The sequence below is a fragment of the Sminthopsis crassicaudata genome, chromosome 3 (assembly GCF_048593235.1).
Source record: "Sminthopsis crassicaudata isolate SCR6 chromosome 3, ASM4859323v1, whole genome shotgun sequence".
NCBI classification, from domain to species: domain Eukaryota; kingdom Metazoa; phylum Chordata; class Mammalia; order Dasyuromorphia; family Dasyuridae; genus Sminthopsis; species Sminthopsis crassicaudata.
The window spans coordinates 255250988-255267706 of NC_133619.1; the positions used below are offsets into that span (position 1 = coordinate 255250988).

A 16719-nucleotide genomic window follows, 5' to 3' on the forward strand; every position below is an offset into this window, starting at 1 on the left:
ACTAAATTTAGTTTCAAAACTGTGTGATTTGAAAATAACTTTAGATGATCTTTATTCCCAACTTTTAGGCTAATTTTTATATTCTTGGATTTTGACAGTTGAGAAAGGGAAAGAATCAGTGTTGATGGTAAGAACCATATCATCTAACTACTAGCTTTTTTTTGGACTTTCTGGGATTTTCAGGTTTCTTTGATAGGTTGGACTACATCCTCGTTGGTATTAGAGAATGCTGGGCATAAGTTTACTTCTCTGCCTCATTAGTCACTGTAACTTATTCCTCATTCAAGATCAAAGTAGCTTCAGATTATTTTTAGATCAGGGAATCTAACCTTTTTATAGCTTAGGTTTTTGAATAGTGTTGAAACCTATAATCCCTTTCTCAATATTTTTAAAAACATAAATTCAAACACATAGGATTTCAAATGAAACAAATTATGTTGAAATATCTTTATAAAATATTTGTAAGTTCATAGACTTCAATATAAAGGATATAATATATACAACATATAATACAATTCAGTGTCTCACTATTTTAAATGAAAAGCAAAATTCAGGATTATATATACATATATATATATATATATATATATATATATATATATATGTTCTATGGATCCCAAGCACATTTACATGTTATCCTTTTTCAACCTGTACATTTCAAATTGTATGGACGTTTTTCTTCTTAAAAACAGTGGTTTTTTTTTAGTTCATTTTAAATTTATTTGTGATTTTGTTTATTAAATATTTGATAATATATATGGGTATTACAGAGATGTGCTTATACATCGAAATAAAACTAAGTTTGCTATTTCAGTCTAAACAGTAATATTAACTAGGAAGCACATGGCAATATTTATAATTTTTATAATAATCTTAATGTTTGTTTAGATTTTAAGGCTGCTTATTCAGAATAGGATTGATTCTGAATTTCTGGGTTATGTATGACATTAAACTTGTTTTTGGTACACATAAAGTTATAACAAATATTTAGTAACGTCTAAAAGAAAATAATGCAAGTGACTCAGGCCTGATTATGTCATTTTTGCTATATCTGTCTGAAATACTCTGAGAGTTGTTTAATGATATCTAATTTTGCAATTGCAATGAGTTCTATTTATATTAATATTATGACAATATAAATCATTATAAACTGAAACAATGTTCATTGGTTATGATGACTATCTCAGAAAACCAGTTTCTGAGGTGTGTTGGGAGTTGGGGGAGTAGTGGTATTTTTCATGAGAGATAGTTTGTACAGTATGAGGAATCATGGATTTGAATCAGGGGATCTGGATTTAAGTTTTGATTTTGCCATTTACCAGTAATGTGTAATTACTTGTTCAAGGCATTTAATTACTGTAAGCATTAGCTTCTTCAATTATAAAAATTGTAATAGTAATAACTCTCCTGTCTACCTCAAAAGATAGTTATTTGGTGAAAGTTGTAAGTACTTAGGAAATATTAAAACCCCTCTATATAAGTAAACCATTTGGAAAAAAGTATATCTCGAAACTGCATTTCTGCATTTTAGCCTTCTCTTTTTCTGGGTAAAAAGGGGAAAGGAGAAAAAAATGTGGTTTGGCAATGTTATTGAACTCTTTTTGGACTTATGGTCTCATCAATAAAAATATGCTCTCCAGTGGTTCAAATAGTAATTCATTCACCACTTTATACATTGTGTGACATCTTATATAAATCCTCTGGGGAAGGTGTACTCAAAATATAGATTTAAAAATCAAATGATGCCTACATGGAACTCTTCCTGAATTATTAGGCAATCTTATTTTCTATTCATATATCTGTTTGATGGAATCCTTTTTTATCATTTTTCTCCATGAAATACTTTTTTTTTGGAAATTGAACATTTTCACATACAACATATGCCTCTTATTCAACCTTTCGAAGTCTTCAGAGAGTGTGTTATTTCATGATTCCCAACTATATAGCATTGAAGTTGTTTAGCTGTGTCCAACTTTTTGTGATCCTATTTAGTACTTTCCTGGCAAAGACGCTGGAGTGATTTGCCATTTCCTTCTCAAGATCATTTTACATATAGAGAAACTGAGCCAAACAGGGTCAAGTGACTTGCTTGGGGTCACATAGCTAGTAAGTACCTGAGGCCAGATTTGAACTCATGAAGATGAGTATTCCTGACTCCAGGCCCAATACGCTATCTATTGTACCATCTAGCCACTAGCATGAATACTGTATTTTTTAAAATGGGCCTTAGTTTCAGGTAGAAAATTGGAATCAATCAGAATATTGCATACTTTATTTTGGAGTGACATCAGCTCTTTAAAGAACATTTCTCTCTTTTTTTTTTTCATTCTCAGCAGCAGTTACTATGGTAAAAACTCAAATTATCTTCATGTTGGCCTTTTTTTGGCAAATATTTCTTATGAGAAATGTAGTTTGGAGGTGTACTTTTCCAAATGTTTCACTTGTATTAACCACTATTTCTGTTGTTCTTTTACAAGCTTTTATAAGCCATTGAACAGCCTTGGTTCAACAATTGCTTCATGCCTAATTTTACTGGAAAGGCTTTTAGCTTTTTTTTTTTATTAGGGAAAATAATTGCTGATGGTTTTAAATAGATATTGCTTATAATTTTAAGGAAAATTCCATTTGTTCTTTGTCTCTAAAGTTTTCAATAGAAATGAGTGTTGTCTTTTGTTAAAGGCTTTTTCTGCATCATACATTTATTCTGTATTTTTCTTCTTCAAATGTGTTTTTTTTGTAAATAGCATATTGTAGGATTCTGGTTTTTAATTCATTTTCCTATCTCTTCCATTTTATGGGTTAGTTCATTTTCTTTATTTTCTGTTGTGATAATTTATAGTGTATTTCACTCCCTCCTAATTTTCCTTTGTTTATTTTCTTTTACTTTTCAATCTGTCCCTCCCTACAAGTATTTTACTTCTGATAACCTCTTCTCTCAATCTCTCTTCCCTTCTATCAGTTCCCTCTTCTTTTATCCCTGTCCTCTTTTATATCTCAATAAGGTAAGATAGATTTTTATATTCAATTGAATGAATATGGTACTATTTCTTTAAGGTACTTCTGATGAAAGCTGAAAGTATTGCCTGCCATCTTCCTCTTGGCTAAAGTAACTCTTTTTGTGCAGCAAATCACTTTGTTCAATCTCTCTTCTCTCTCCTTCTCATGTGATCTTATGAACCTCTTAATTTTTTTTTATATTGCCCCATCATACTTGTATCCTCTCTCTCTCTCTCTCTCTCTCTCTCTCTCTCTCTCACATATATATATATATATATATATATATATATATATATATATATATATATATATATATATATATATACTCTTTCTAACTACCCCAATAATGATAAAGTTCATAGGAATTATTAGCATCATCCTGCATAGCCTATTTAATATTATTGAATCTCTTGTTTTCTCTTACATTTTTACATTTCTCTTGAGACTTGTATTTGAAGATCAAAATTATATTCATCTCTGGTTTGATGAGTTTGCTTTGGTGAGCATGAAAATATGTTTAGTATGCTAACTTATGTTGGTGAAGATTAACCTCTGTCTAGGAGAAGAAGGGGAAGAGAGAGGGAGGAAAATTTGGAACACAAGCTTTTGTGAAGGTGAATGTTGAAAACTATCTTTGCATGTATTTAGAAAATTAAGATACCATTAAAATGAACTTCCAGCCAAGATGGCAGCTGGAGGCAGACAGCTGCTTGAGCTCTGCGTTTTCTCTCAGGACTTATTTCATGACAAGCCTTGGAGTTAATGCTTGACCAGAAAAGAAACCCACAAATAATCACCAACAGAAGACATCCTTGAAAGTCACCAGAAAAGGTCTGTGTTTGCTCAGGGGAGAGTTGAACAGACTGGGCCCAGACTGAGGGCAGGCAGTAAGAGCGAGATAGGCAGCTCACTAAGCTCAGACCAGAGGAGGAGGGGTAGTATTTCTTCCTTTTCTGTGAAAAGACTTTTACCCCAGTGTGGATACTCTGTCTTGGCAGGAAGCCAGGAGTAGCAGAGAAGGTGTAATTACTGGAGGTGAAGAATAAACCCCGGAAAGCTTTTGTAACATGCACTCCTGGCAGTTACTATTACCAGTCTGTCCAAGGCCCAACAGAGTACCTTTAACCACTGACCTTTGCAGTGTCAACTCTACCAGGTTTGCCTCTTCTTGAGGCCTTCAAAGGTCTCTGGCCATGATTTCTTGAATCTATAGTTTAATAACCAGTAGGGCACTCAAGGACAGCCACATGTAACCTTAAAAGCCTTTATTATGCCTACTCACATAATGCCCTGACTTGATGCCCTGACTTGTTAATTTCTTACCTCTCATGGCTATATCAGCTTGGCTTAGCTACCCCAGGCTAGGGAGGCAGGTTAAATATCTCTTGGGACCCGGCCACCCCGAGTCTTACCCGGAGTGACTCAGCGTTCTCAGAGCCTCAGAACACAGATGCAGCAAAACCATCACTGTCCTGCTAGTGCCTCACTGCTGTCTCCCTCTGTGTAGAGAAAGCTCGTTAACACCATCCAGCCCCACCCCCCCAGAAACAGACCAATTGTTTCTCTTGTCAATTTGTTTTCTTTGAGTCCTGCTCTGACAAAATGAACAAAAAATTCAAAAGGGCTCTAACTATTGACAGCTTTTGTATGGAGAGAAAGCAGACTTCAAATACTGAGGACACTAAAAGCAGATTGTCTCCAGAGGAATCCCCTAAGGGGGATATGATCTGCTCCTCAATAAAAAAGAATCTCATAGAGGAAATAAAAAAGACTCTCACAAGAGAGCTAGAAGAGAAATGGGAAAAGGAAAGGGAAGCTTGGCAAGAGATCCTAGAGAAGTCATTCCATGCATTTAAAGACAGAGTGGATAAAGAAAACAAATCATTGGGAAATAAAATTAGTGAATTGGAAAAGGTAAACAACTCCAAGGAAAACAGGATGAGTTAGAAAAAGAAAACAGCTCTCTAAAAAATAAAATGGATGAAATAGAAAAAAAAATTCCATAGAAGCTAAAAACTCAATTGGACAATTACAAAAAGATATAAAAAAAGTGAGTGAAGAAAATACATCATTGAAAATTAGAATGGAACAAGTAGAAATGAATGACTTAAGGAGAAACCAAGAAGTAGTCAAGCAAAACCAGAAAAATGAAACAATTGAAAAGAATGTCAAGTACCTTATTGGAAAGCCAACAGACCTGGAAAACAGATCCAGGAGAGACAATTTGAGAATAATCGGACTCCCTGAAAAATGTGAGGAAAAAAAGAGCCTGGACATTATTTTCAAGGAAATTATCAAAAAGAACTGCCCAGACGTTTTAGAAACAGAGGGTAAAATAAACATTGAAAAAATTCATCGATCACCTACTGAAAGGGACCCTAAAATCAAAACGCCAAGAAATGTATTGGCCAAGTTCAAGAACCATCAGACAAAGGAAAAAATCCTAGAAGCTGCTAGAAAAAAGCAATTCAGACATGGAGAAGCCACAATAAGGATAACCCAGGATCTAGCAGTGTCCACATTAAAAGAACAAAGGGCCTGGAACGTGATATTCTGAAAGGCTAAGGAACTTGGTATGCAGCCAAGATTAACTTACCCAGCAAAAATGAGCATACTTTTCCAGGGAAGAAGATGGACATTTAATGAAATAAATGAATTCCATCTATTCTTGATGAAAAAACCAGACCTACACAAAATTTTGATCTTCAAATACAGAACTCAAAAGATTTCTAAAAAGATAAAAAGAAATCTTGAGAACTATTCTTCTGCCATAAAGATATGTAAAGAACATATGTATAATTTGTCCTAGAAACTAGAGGTGAACAGGACATTATATCATTAAAAAAGGGTAAAGTGGTGGTATTACATCTCATAAAGAGGCAAAAGTAACCTATTATATCTGAGAGAAAGAAAGGAGGGAGATGAACATAGTGTGTATCAATAGACATATTCGATTTATGGTGAAACTTCTTCCATTTCATTGAAAAGTGAGAGGGAAGGGGTAAGCTAAGGGGAAGGCAATACAGAACTTGTGAGAAAAAGGGGTAAAATAATGAGAGGAACTTTAAGGTGGAAGAGGGATACTAATAAGGGAGGGCTGTGAAAAGCAAGTGGTGTTCACAAGTTTAATACTGGGTAGGGGGGTAAGAGGGAAGGAAAGGACAAAAGCATAAGCAGGGGTTAACAGGACAAGCAATATAGAATTAGTCATTCTAACCATAAATGTGAATGAGGTAAACTCCCTCATAAAGAGGAAGCAGTTAGCAGACTGGATTAAAAGTCAGAATCCTACTATATATTGTTTATAGGAAACACACCTGAAACAGGGTGATACATTCAAACTAAAAGTAAAAGGGTGAAGCAAAATCTACTATGCTTCAGGCAAAGCCAAAAAAGCAGGGGTAGCCATCCTCATCTCAGATCAAGAAAAAAACAAAAATTGATCTAATTAAAAGAGATAAGGAAGGGCATTATATCCTGTTAAAGGGTAGTATAGATAATGAAGCAGTATCAATATTAAACATATATGCACCCAGTGGTGCAGCATCTAAATTCTTAAAAGAGAAATTAAGAGAGCTGCAAGAAGAAATAGACAGCAAAACTACATATATAGTGGGAGATCTCAACCTTGCACTCTCAGAATTAGATAAATCAAACCACAAAATAAATAAGAAAGAAGTCAAAAAGGTAAATAGAATACTAGAAAAGTTTGATATGATAGATCTTTGGGGAAAGCTAAATGGAGACAGAAAGGAGTATACTTTCTTCTCAGCAGTCCATGGAACCTATAAAAAAATTGATCATATACTAGGGCATAAAAACCTCAACATGAAATGCAGTAAAGTAGAAATAGTAAATGCATCCTTTTCAGACCACAATGCAATCAAAATTACATTTAATAAAAAGCCAGTGGAAAATAGACCAAAAAATAATTGGAAACTAAATAATCTTATACTAAAGAATGATTGCATAAAACAGCAAATCATAGATATAATTAATAACTTCACCCAAGAAAATGACAATAATGAGACATCATACCAAAATGTGTGGGATACAGCCAAAGCAGTAATCTTTTATATGTCTAGAGGCCTACTTGCATAAAATAGAGAAAGAGAGGGTCACCGAATTGGGCTTATAACTAAAATTGCTAGAAAAGGAATAAATTAAAAAACCCCAGACAAACAGAAATCTTGAAAATCTAAAAATAAAAGGTGAGATTAATAAAATTGAAAGTAAAAAAGCTATTGAATTAATTAATAAAACTTAGAGTTGGTTTTATGAAAAAACCAACAAAATAGACAAACCCTTAGTAAATCTGATTCAAAAAAGGAAAGAGAAAAAGCAAATTGTTAGTCTTGAAAATGAAAAGGGAGAACTAACTCATCACTAATGAAGAGGAAATTAGAACAATAGTTAGGAGCTACTTTGCTCACCTTTATGCCAATAAATTCGATAACTTAAATGAAATGAAAGAATACCTTCAAAAATATAGCTTGCCCAGATTAACAGAGGAAGAAGTAAATAGTCTAAATAGTCCCATCTCAGAAAAAGAAATAGAACAAGCTATCAACCAACTCCCTAAAAAAAAGTCCCCAGGACCAGAAGGATTTACATGTGAATTCTACCAAACATTTAAAGAACAACTAACTCCAATGCTATATAAACTATTTGAAAAAATAGGGATTGAAGGAGTCCTACCAAATTCCTTTTATGACACAGACATGGTACTGATACCTAAAACAGGTAGGTTGAAAACTGAGAAAGAAAACCATATACCAATTTCCTTTATGAATATTGATGCTAAAATCTTAAATAAGATATTAGCAAAAAGACTTCAGAAAATCATTCCCAGGATAATACACTATGACCAAGTGGGGTTTATACCAGGAATGAAGGGCTGGTTTAATATTAGGAAAACTATTAGTATAATTGACCATATTAATAATCAAATTAATAAAAACCATATGATCATCTCAATAGATGCAGAAAAAGCATTTGATAAAATCCAACATCCATTCCTACTAAAAACACTTGAGAGTATAGGAATAAATGGACTATTCCTTAAAATAATAAGGAGCATATATTTAAAACTATCAGTAAACATCATATGTAATGGTGATAAACTGGAACCTTTCCCTGTAAGATTGGGAGTGAAACAAGGTTGCCAACCATCACCATTACTATTTAATATAGTACTAGAAATGCTAGCCTTGGCAATAAGAGCCAAGAAAGAGATTCAAGGAATTAGAGTAGGAAATGAGGAAATCAAATTATCACTCTTTGCAGATGACATGATGGTATACTTAGAGAACCCCAAAGACTCTGCTAAAAAGCTATTAGAAATAATTCAGAACTTTAGCAAAGTTGCAGGATACAAAATAAATCCACATAAATCCTCAGCATTTTTATACATTACCAACACAATCCAACAGCAAGAGATACAAAGAGAAATTCCATTCAAAATAAGGGACGATAGTATAAAATATTTGGGAATATATCTACCAAAGGAAAGTCAGGAATTATATGAGCAAAATTATGAAACACTTGCCACAAAAATAAAATCAGATTTAAATAATTGGAAAGACATTGAGTGCTCTTGGATAGGCCGAGCAAATATAATTAAGATGACAATACTCCCTAAACTAATCTATTTATTTAGTGCTATACCAATCAGACTCCCAAGAAACTACTTTAATGACCTAGAAAAAATAACAACAGAATTTATATGGAACAACAAAAGGTCGAGAATTTCAAGGGAAGTAATGAAAAAAATAAATAAATGAAGGGTGGTCTAGCTATACCTGATCTAGAACTATATTATAAAGCAACAGTCACCAAAACCATTTGGTATTGGCTAAGAAATAGACTAGTTGATCAGTGGAATAGGTTATGTTCACAGGGCAAGATAGTGAATAAAAATAGCAAACCCAAAGATCCCAACTTTTGGGATAAGAATTCATTATTTGACAAAAACTGCTGGGAAAACTGGAAATTAGTATGGCAGAAACTAGGCATGGACCCACTTTTAACACCACATACTAAGATAAGATCAAAATGGGTCCAAGATTTAGGCATAAAGAACAAGATCATAAATAAATTAGAGGAACATAGGACAGTTTACCTCTCAGACTTGTGGAGGAGGAAGGAATTTATGTCCAAAGGAGAACTAGAGATCATTATTGATCACAAAATAGAACATTTTGATTGCATCAAATTAAAAAGTTTCTGCACAAACAAAACTAATGCAAACAAGATTAGAAGGGAAGTAACAAATTAGGAAAACATTTTTACAGTTAAAGGTTCTGATACAGGCACTGATAAAGGCCTCATCTCCAAAATATACAGAGAATTGACTTTAATTTATAAGAAATCAAGACATTCTGCAGTTGATAAATGGTCAAAGGATATGAACAGACAATTTTCAGATGATGAAATTAAAACTATTTCCACTCACATGAAAGAGTGTTCCAAATCATTATTGATCAGAGAAATGCAAATTAAGACAACTCTGAGATATCACTACACACCTGTCAGATTGGCTAAGATGACAGGAACAAATAATGATGAATGTTGAAGAGGATGTGGAAAAACTGGGACACTGATGCATTGTTGGTGGAATTGTGAAAGAATCCAATCATTCTGGAGAGCAATCTGGAATTATTCCCAAAAAGTTGTCAAAATGTGCCTACCCTTTGATCCAGCAGTGCTACTATTAGGCTTATATCCCAAGGAAATACTAAAGAAGGGAAAGGGACCTGTATGTGCCAAAATGTTTGTGGCAGCCCTTTTCATAGTGGCTAGAAGCTGGAAGATGAATGGATGTCCATCAATTGGAGAATGGTTGGGTAAATTATGGCATATGAATGTTATGGAATATGATTGTTCTGTAAGAAATGACCAATAGGAGGAGTACAGAGACGCTTGGAGAGACTTACATCAACTGATGCTGAGTGAAATGAGCAGAACTAGGAGATTATACACTTCAACAATGATACTGTATGAGGATGTATTCTGATGGAAGTGAATATCTTCAACATAGAGAAGAGCTAATCCAATTCCAATTGATCAATGATGGACAGAATCAGCTACACCCAGAAAAGGAACACTGGGAAATCAGTGTAAACTGTGAGCTTTTGTTTTTGTTTTTGTTTTTCTTCCCAGATTATTTTTACCTTCCGAATACAATTCTTCCTTTGCAACAACAACAACAACAAAATTCGGTTCTGCACATATATATTGTACCTAGGATATACTATCAGATATTTAATATGTATGGGAATGTCTGCCATCTTCGGGAGGGGGTGAAGGGAAAGAGGGGAAGAATTCGGAACAGAAGGGAGTACAAGGAGTAATGTTGTAAAAAAAATTACCTATGCATATGTATTGTCAAAAATATGTTATAATTATAAAATTAATAAAAAATAACAAAAAATCTAATTAAAAAATAACAATTTAAAAAATACCATTAAAATTAGAATGTTTAAGAATTCTCTATTTTGTCAACATATCCACATTTTCCCCTGAAGGATTATATATACCTTTTAAGAGGTGTATATCCTCGGTTTCTCTGAGTAGATGATTCTTGGTTGTAATCTTACTTCCTTAGCCCCCAAGAATATTTTATCCCATGCCCTTCAGTTCTTTAATATATAAAAGCTTCTGAATCCTGTTTCATATTTATTGTGGCTCCATGATATTTGAAATGTTTTTTTTTTTTTTTTTTTTTTTTTTTTTTTGGCTGCTGGAAGTATTTTATCTTTAGTCTGAGAGCTGTAGAATTTGATTGTGATCTTTCTAGAAGTTTTATATTGGCACCCTTTCAGGTGGTAAACGGTGATTCTTTTTATTTCCATTTTGCCTTCTAGTTCTACGATATCACGGTAGTTTTCTTTGATACTTTCTTGTAATATGATGTCCCGGGGCTTTTTATCATAGCTTTTAGGTAGTCTAATAATTTTTAAATTATCTTTTTTGGATCTGTATTCCAGATCAGTGAATATTCCAATGAGAAATTAAACACTTTCTTCTACTTTTCATTCTTTTGATTTGATTTATTTCTTGATGTCTTATGGAGTCATTAGCTTATAATAGGAAGGCAAAAAGGAAGTCATCGAGAATAAATTAGTTGATTTCTTAGTTTGTCTTGGTGGAATATTGGCAGAAGAGTTTCTAGATTCGAGGGATTAACTATTGTTAGAGAACTCATTCTCCATGGCCCATAAAAATTAAGCTAAGAAGCTCAGCAATATTCAGGAGGCATTCTCCAAGGGGGATGCCTCCAAATAAAGAATCACATGTTTTAATATCAATGAAAAGATCAAGGAAGTCATAAAAAAAAAAACCTGTATAGAATTTTCCAAAACTAGGAATCAAAAATAACTGCTTAAAGCAAGGATACTCTAACTTCTTAAGTGAGCAAGTGGAAATTTTAATTCCCTTGTGGTGTGATACTACAAAGATAAGGGAGAGTCAGACAACAATATCTTTTAAAATTGTCTCCTACATTATGTGGTTTTAGAATTTGTAGATTAAAGCCTCCAGGAAAAGATTTCTTGATACCATATTTTCCTTCTGAAAGAAGAGCACGTTCCACATAGTTCCTGAACAGTATCCTATTTATAAACAAAAGTCAGTGAGTTATTTGAATAGTGAAGCTCTGATTAAAGGAGGATTAGTTAATCAGCTCCAAAGTATATTTGCATCTGGGGGGAATACAAATAGCAAGGTAAAACTAAAAATCCAAGAGGGATTCTGGAGAATTCTGAGAGAAGACTAAAATTAGAGTATATGTAAAAATGCATATAAATTATGTAAGTGTTAATTATTATTTTTAAGGATTCACTAGATTATTAAAGGGTTTCTTTGTTACACCCCTAATTCTATTCTTTTCCAAAGGAATATTATAAGTTATTTGCATTTTAATGTATTTTGGTATCTGTTATTGTGCTCCTATAAATACTTTGTATCTCTGGCTTTTTTTTGTTAAGTGAAATAAAGGCTATTCTACCCAATATTTTGTGAATTTTCATATTTCTGTGGGAATTGGGGCCAGTTACCCATATTTGGTAAATTGAGAAACAAAAGCATAAACTACAGTTAGAGAGTTTCTTGTATTAACTCCAAGTAGAGGTAATGAACCAAAGAAGAAAAAATATTTGTGCATATGATAGATGATTAATTAGACCCCTATTTTATTACAATCAGTATTGATCCCTTTGATATGAGTCCATAAGGGAAATAATATGAGTTCTAAAATTGGCCCTTAAAGCTATGAGCTGCAGATTTTAAATTCACTTGCTTAATTATAGGAAACTAATTAGAGGTCTCCCAAGCTGATTTTACCTTGTTATGGTGACAAAACCTACATGACAGAGGTGAATCAGTGTTGCTATTCCATCCCTTGTCATTTGTCTATTGCCCAACATGGGGAGATGACAATGTACACTTGACCAATAAGTTAACAGTTTGTCAATCTGTAGCTTATCTACTGATCTGTCAACCTGTGTAGATGTTTTGAAATGGACCTCCTAAAAACATCAAGATAAGTCTGTCAAGGTCTGCTTATTTGCCTGTTTGTAAATCAATGGGATTCTTTATTTTGTATAGACCCTCTTGGATACTCAAGATCAAGTCTATGTATCAATGAGATTCTGCATTTTTTGGTCTGCTTCTCCTGTATTATCCAGGTATCAAGGACTACCCCAGAGGAAGGGGGCATCTCAAATAATGAGGAATATCTGAGGTTTACTTCAGTAGAGGGGATTATGAACCTTTAAATAAAAATATCACTGGCTCAGAGCTTGGCCTCAATAGTTTTACTTGTAGATTGAACAATTTTGAAATATTAATAGTGGTCAGTCTAAAAGATCAAATCTGAACTATATGAGTTCATAATTTGAGATAGGATGATGAGGTAATGGTTGTGCATGGATAGCTAAAACAACATTAATTTGATAGGCTATTTGTGATTCGCTTCCAGCACTTTGAATTATCTTGTAAAATTAGATATAGTCCCCTTAATTTCTATTGCAGTATTTGAAGTGTTTTCTGCATTCTAGGTTCTGTTTAGTTGGCATAACATTGGAGAATTCAGTGTTGTTTCTCCACTATAGTGAGTTATTGGAGTCATTCATTTTGGGGAATTTCCATTATCATCCTTAATTTTTATGCATTATTTGATACTATTGATTTCTCTCTGTATACTTCCTCTTTTCTGGGTTTTTGTAACGTTCTTGGTCTCTCTCATACATGTCTAAATGCTACTTCTTAATCTTCTTGACTGAGTCATCAACTATATCTTCCATAAATTATATACCCTAAGGCTCTTTCTAGGGGATCTTTTCTATAATCTTCTTAATGACTTTATCACTCCTGATGATTTTAATAATTATTTCTATACAGATGACACCAAGATCTAAATATTAAATGCTAGTCTCTTTTAAACTCCAGTCCCATATTATTAATTGATTGATGCATGTTTTCAAGTTCATGTCACTTAGATTAAGATCAACATGATCAAAAGAGAAAACATTATCTTTGCCCCAGAATCCATCCTTATAAAAATTTTTCCTATTTCTGTCAAGGCGCCTAGTTCACAGCTTCAGTGATAATCTCAATTCCTCTTTTCCTTCATCCAACACATCCAATTAATTGTTAAAATTTATTGATCTTTTATCAACAACATTTCTTATGTAAGATCCCCCTTTCTCTTTTCTCATAACTACCACTCAAGTTTGTCTCCATTACCATTTGTTTTAATTATATCCTATCCTAAATGTCTCAAATAATTAAAAAAGCTGCCAAAGTGATTTTCCTAAATTATATATCAGGACTTCCAGTAGATAGAACCAAGATGGCAGAATAGAAGAAATATTCATCTGACTCTGCCAACATCCTCCTTTCAACAATTTTGAGTTCTAGAGCAGAAAACAAAAGATCATGATTTAGGCATTCTTCCAATTCAAAACAATTTAGCTGATCAAAAGGAGAATTTTGTAGTGTTGGATTGGGAGCTGAAGAGAAGCACAAGTAGATGCAATACCAGTGGTAGGTATTGAAGATGACAGAAAGCTTTGGGAGCTCTCAATCTAAAGATGGCAAAGGCATCACACAACTGGATCAGAAAGAAATAATGGAGGACTCAAGCTAGGCTGTGAATAGAATCAGATGCTACTTGGCTGGCCACTACACACTTCTGGATCATAATCCAAGGCTGGAGAATAGCGAAGCTAAATTGTTTTAGTCTAAGGGAGTAAGGTCCTGAGAAGTAGTATCACTTCCAATCCCAAAAGAAAAGGGACCCTGATGAGCATTCCCAAGGGATCTGGTTAGGGATCAGAACATAGATCAGAAGAGCAGTGACCACACCTCTCTCCAAATCACAGCAACTTGGAAGCACTGAAGTTTCAAATACCCAGAATTAGCTATAAAAACAGCTGTGCAAAAAATAAATAAGTAAAATATTCATGCTTAGAACAATGTCTGCCTCCCCCACCCCCACCCTCATAGGAATAGAGTTCAAATGAACAAAAACTACAAAATCAACAAGTAGTCTGGGAAAAAAATATATAAGAACTATTCATATTAAGGGAAAATATATAAAAGCCAATGATTTCTAATATGTTTTTTTGTTCTCAAGAATGAATGTTATATTTTATCAAAAACATTTTGTGTTTCTATTTATAAATTATATGATTTTGTTATACTCCTTTCTGATGAGATCAATTATATTTCTAGTTTTCATTCTGTTGACCACTTGTGCATTGCTGGTATATTACCAGACAGAATAAGATAAAATATTTCTGTATCATAGGAAAAAAAATTTATAGAACTACTTATTTACTAATTCTTTTAAAATTGATTATGTAATATTAGACAACTGTTCTTTAAATATTTAACATAATTTACTTGCACATTTATCTGATTCTATTTTCCCCTCCCTATGGGAATCTATTAATTTATTATTTTGAGATTATGTTATTTAAGTCCTCCATTTCTTGTTCTTAGTCAAGGTTCTTTATATATTTTTTTATAAATAATTGGGCATTTAGTTCATGCAGGGGACAGAATTTCAAGCCTGGAGTCAGGAAATATCTAAGTTAAAATATATCCTCAGGGGGCAACTAGGTGGAACAGTGGATAGAATACCAGCTCTGAAGTCAGGAGGACCTGAGTTCAAATCTGGACAAATCTGCCTTAACACTTAACACTGCCTATCTGTGTGACCTTGAGCAAGTCACTTAGTCACTTAACCCAAATTGCCTCAGAAAAAAAAAAAAAGAAAAAAGAAAAAAAATGTTTTCAGATAATCACTGTATCAGCCTAGGCAAGTCACTTAACTGTGTTTGTCTCATTTTCCTCATCTGTAAAATGATCTCAAGAATCATATTTCAGAAAGGCCTGGAGAGACTTACATGAAATGCTGCTGAGTGAAATGAGCAGGACCAGGAAATCATTATATACTTCAACAACATTACTATATGATGATCAATTCTGATGGACGTGGCCCTCTTCAACAATGAGATGAACCAAATCAGGTCCAACGAGCAGCAATGAATTGAACCAGATACACTCAGCAAAAGAACTCTGGGAGATGACTATGAACCACTACATAGAATTCCCAATCCCTCTATATTTTGTCCATCTGAATTTTTGATTTCCTTCACAGTCTAATTGTACACTATTTCAAAGTCCGATTCTTTATGTACAGCAAAATAACTACATGGACATGTATACATATATTGTATTTAACTTATACTTTAACATATTTAACATGTATTGGTCAACCTGCTATCTGGTGGAAGGGGTGGGGGAAGGAGGGAAGAAGTTAGAACAAAAGGTTTTGTAACTGTCAATTACCCATTCATATATCTTGTAAATAAAAAGCTATAATAAAAAAAAGAAGGAAATCATAAACTACCAAAAAAAAAAAAAAAAAAAAACCAAAACACCAACCCAAAAATGGATCATGAAGAGTCAGACAGAACTGAAAATGACTATGAATAAAAATAAAATTCATTTGTCAGTTTTGGATTATCAGTTTTATTGACATAAATAAAATAGTTTCTAATTATTTTCTTTCTATTTGATGCGTTTTTTTTTTTTACTTTTTCACTTTGATTCTAGCAATTTGTTTTTCTTAAAACTAATTAGCTAATGGTTTAATTATTTTAATAATTTTTACAAGATCATTTCTTAGTATCACTTATTCATTAAATGCTATTTTGCTTTCAGATTCCTTTCTTTCATTTTTCTTTCTTTTCTTCCTTTTCTTCTCATTTTCCTCTTCCTTCTCTTTTTTGTTCTTCCTCTTTCTCCTCCTTTTCCTTCTCTTTTTTTCCCATCTCTCTCTGTCTCTGTCTCTCTCTGAGTGTGTGAGTGTGTGTCCCTGTCTTTCTCTTTTTCTGTCTTTCGCATATATATTTTGGGGAACATATTCTATCATTTAATTAGTGTTTTAAGAGATTTTTTGGTTTTCTAGCTCTTAATTTTCATGCTCAATTAATTGATTTCTTCCTCTCTTTTACTGTCTAAACTTTTTTATAAATATATTCCCCCCATAAGGACTCTTTTGTCTGCATAACCAAAATTTTAATATGTTGTCCTCTTATTGCCACTTCTTTAATTAAATTGTAGAATTTTTATTTATCTTTTGAACGACTCTTCTTTAAAATTTTCATTTCCAAATAATTTTAATCATTTCATTAGGCATTCTTTATTGAA

At 33.1% G+C, this 16719-nt stretch overlaps 1 protein-coding gene across 7 annotated transcripts in view; it reads left to right on the forward strand.

Moving 5' to 3' along the window:
• The window catches only part of DSCAM (DS cell adhesion molecule), a 750733-nt gene that overhangs the window by 121380 nt on the left and 612634 nt on the right, over positions 1-16719 (forward strand). The window lies entirely within an intron of this gene.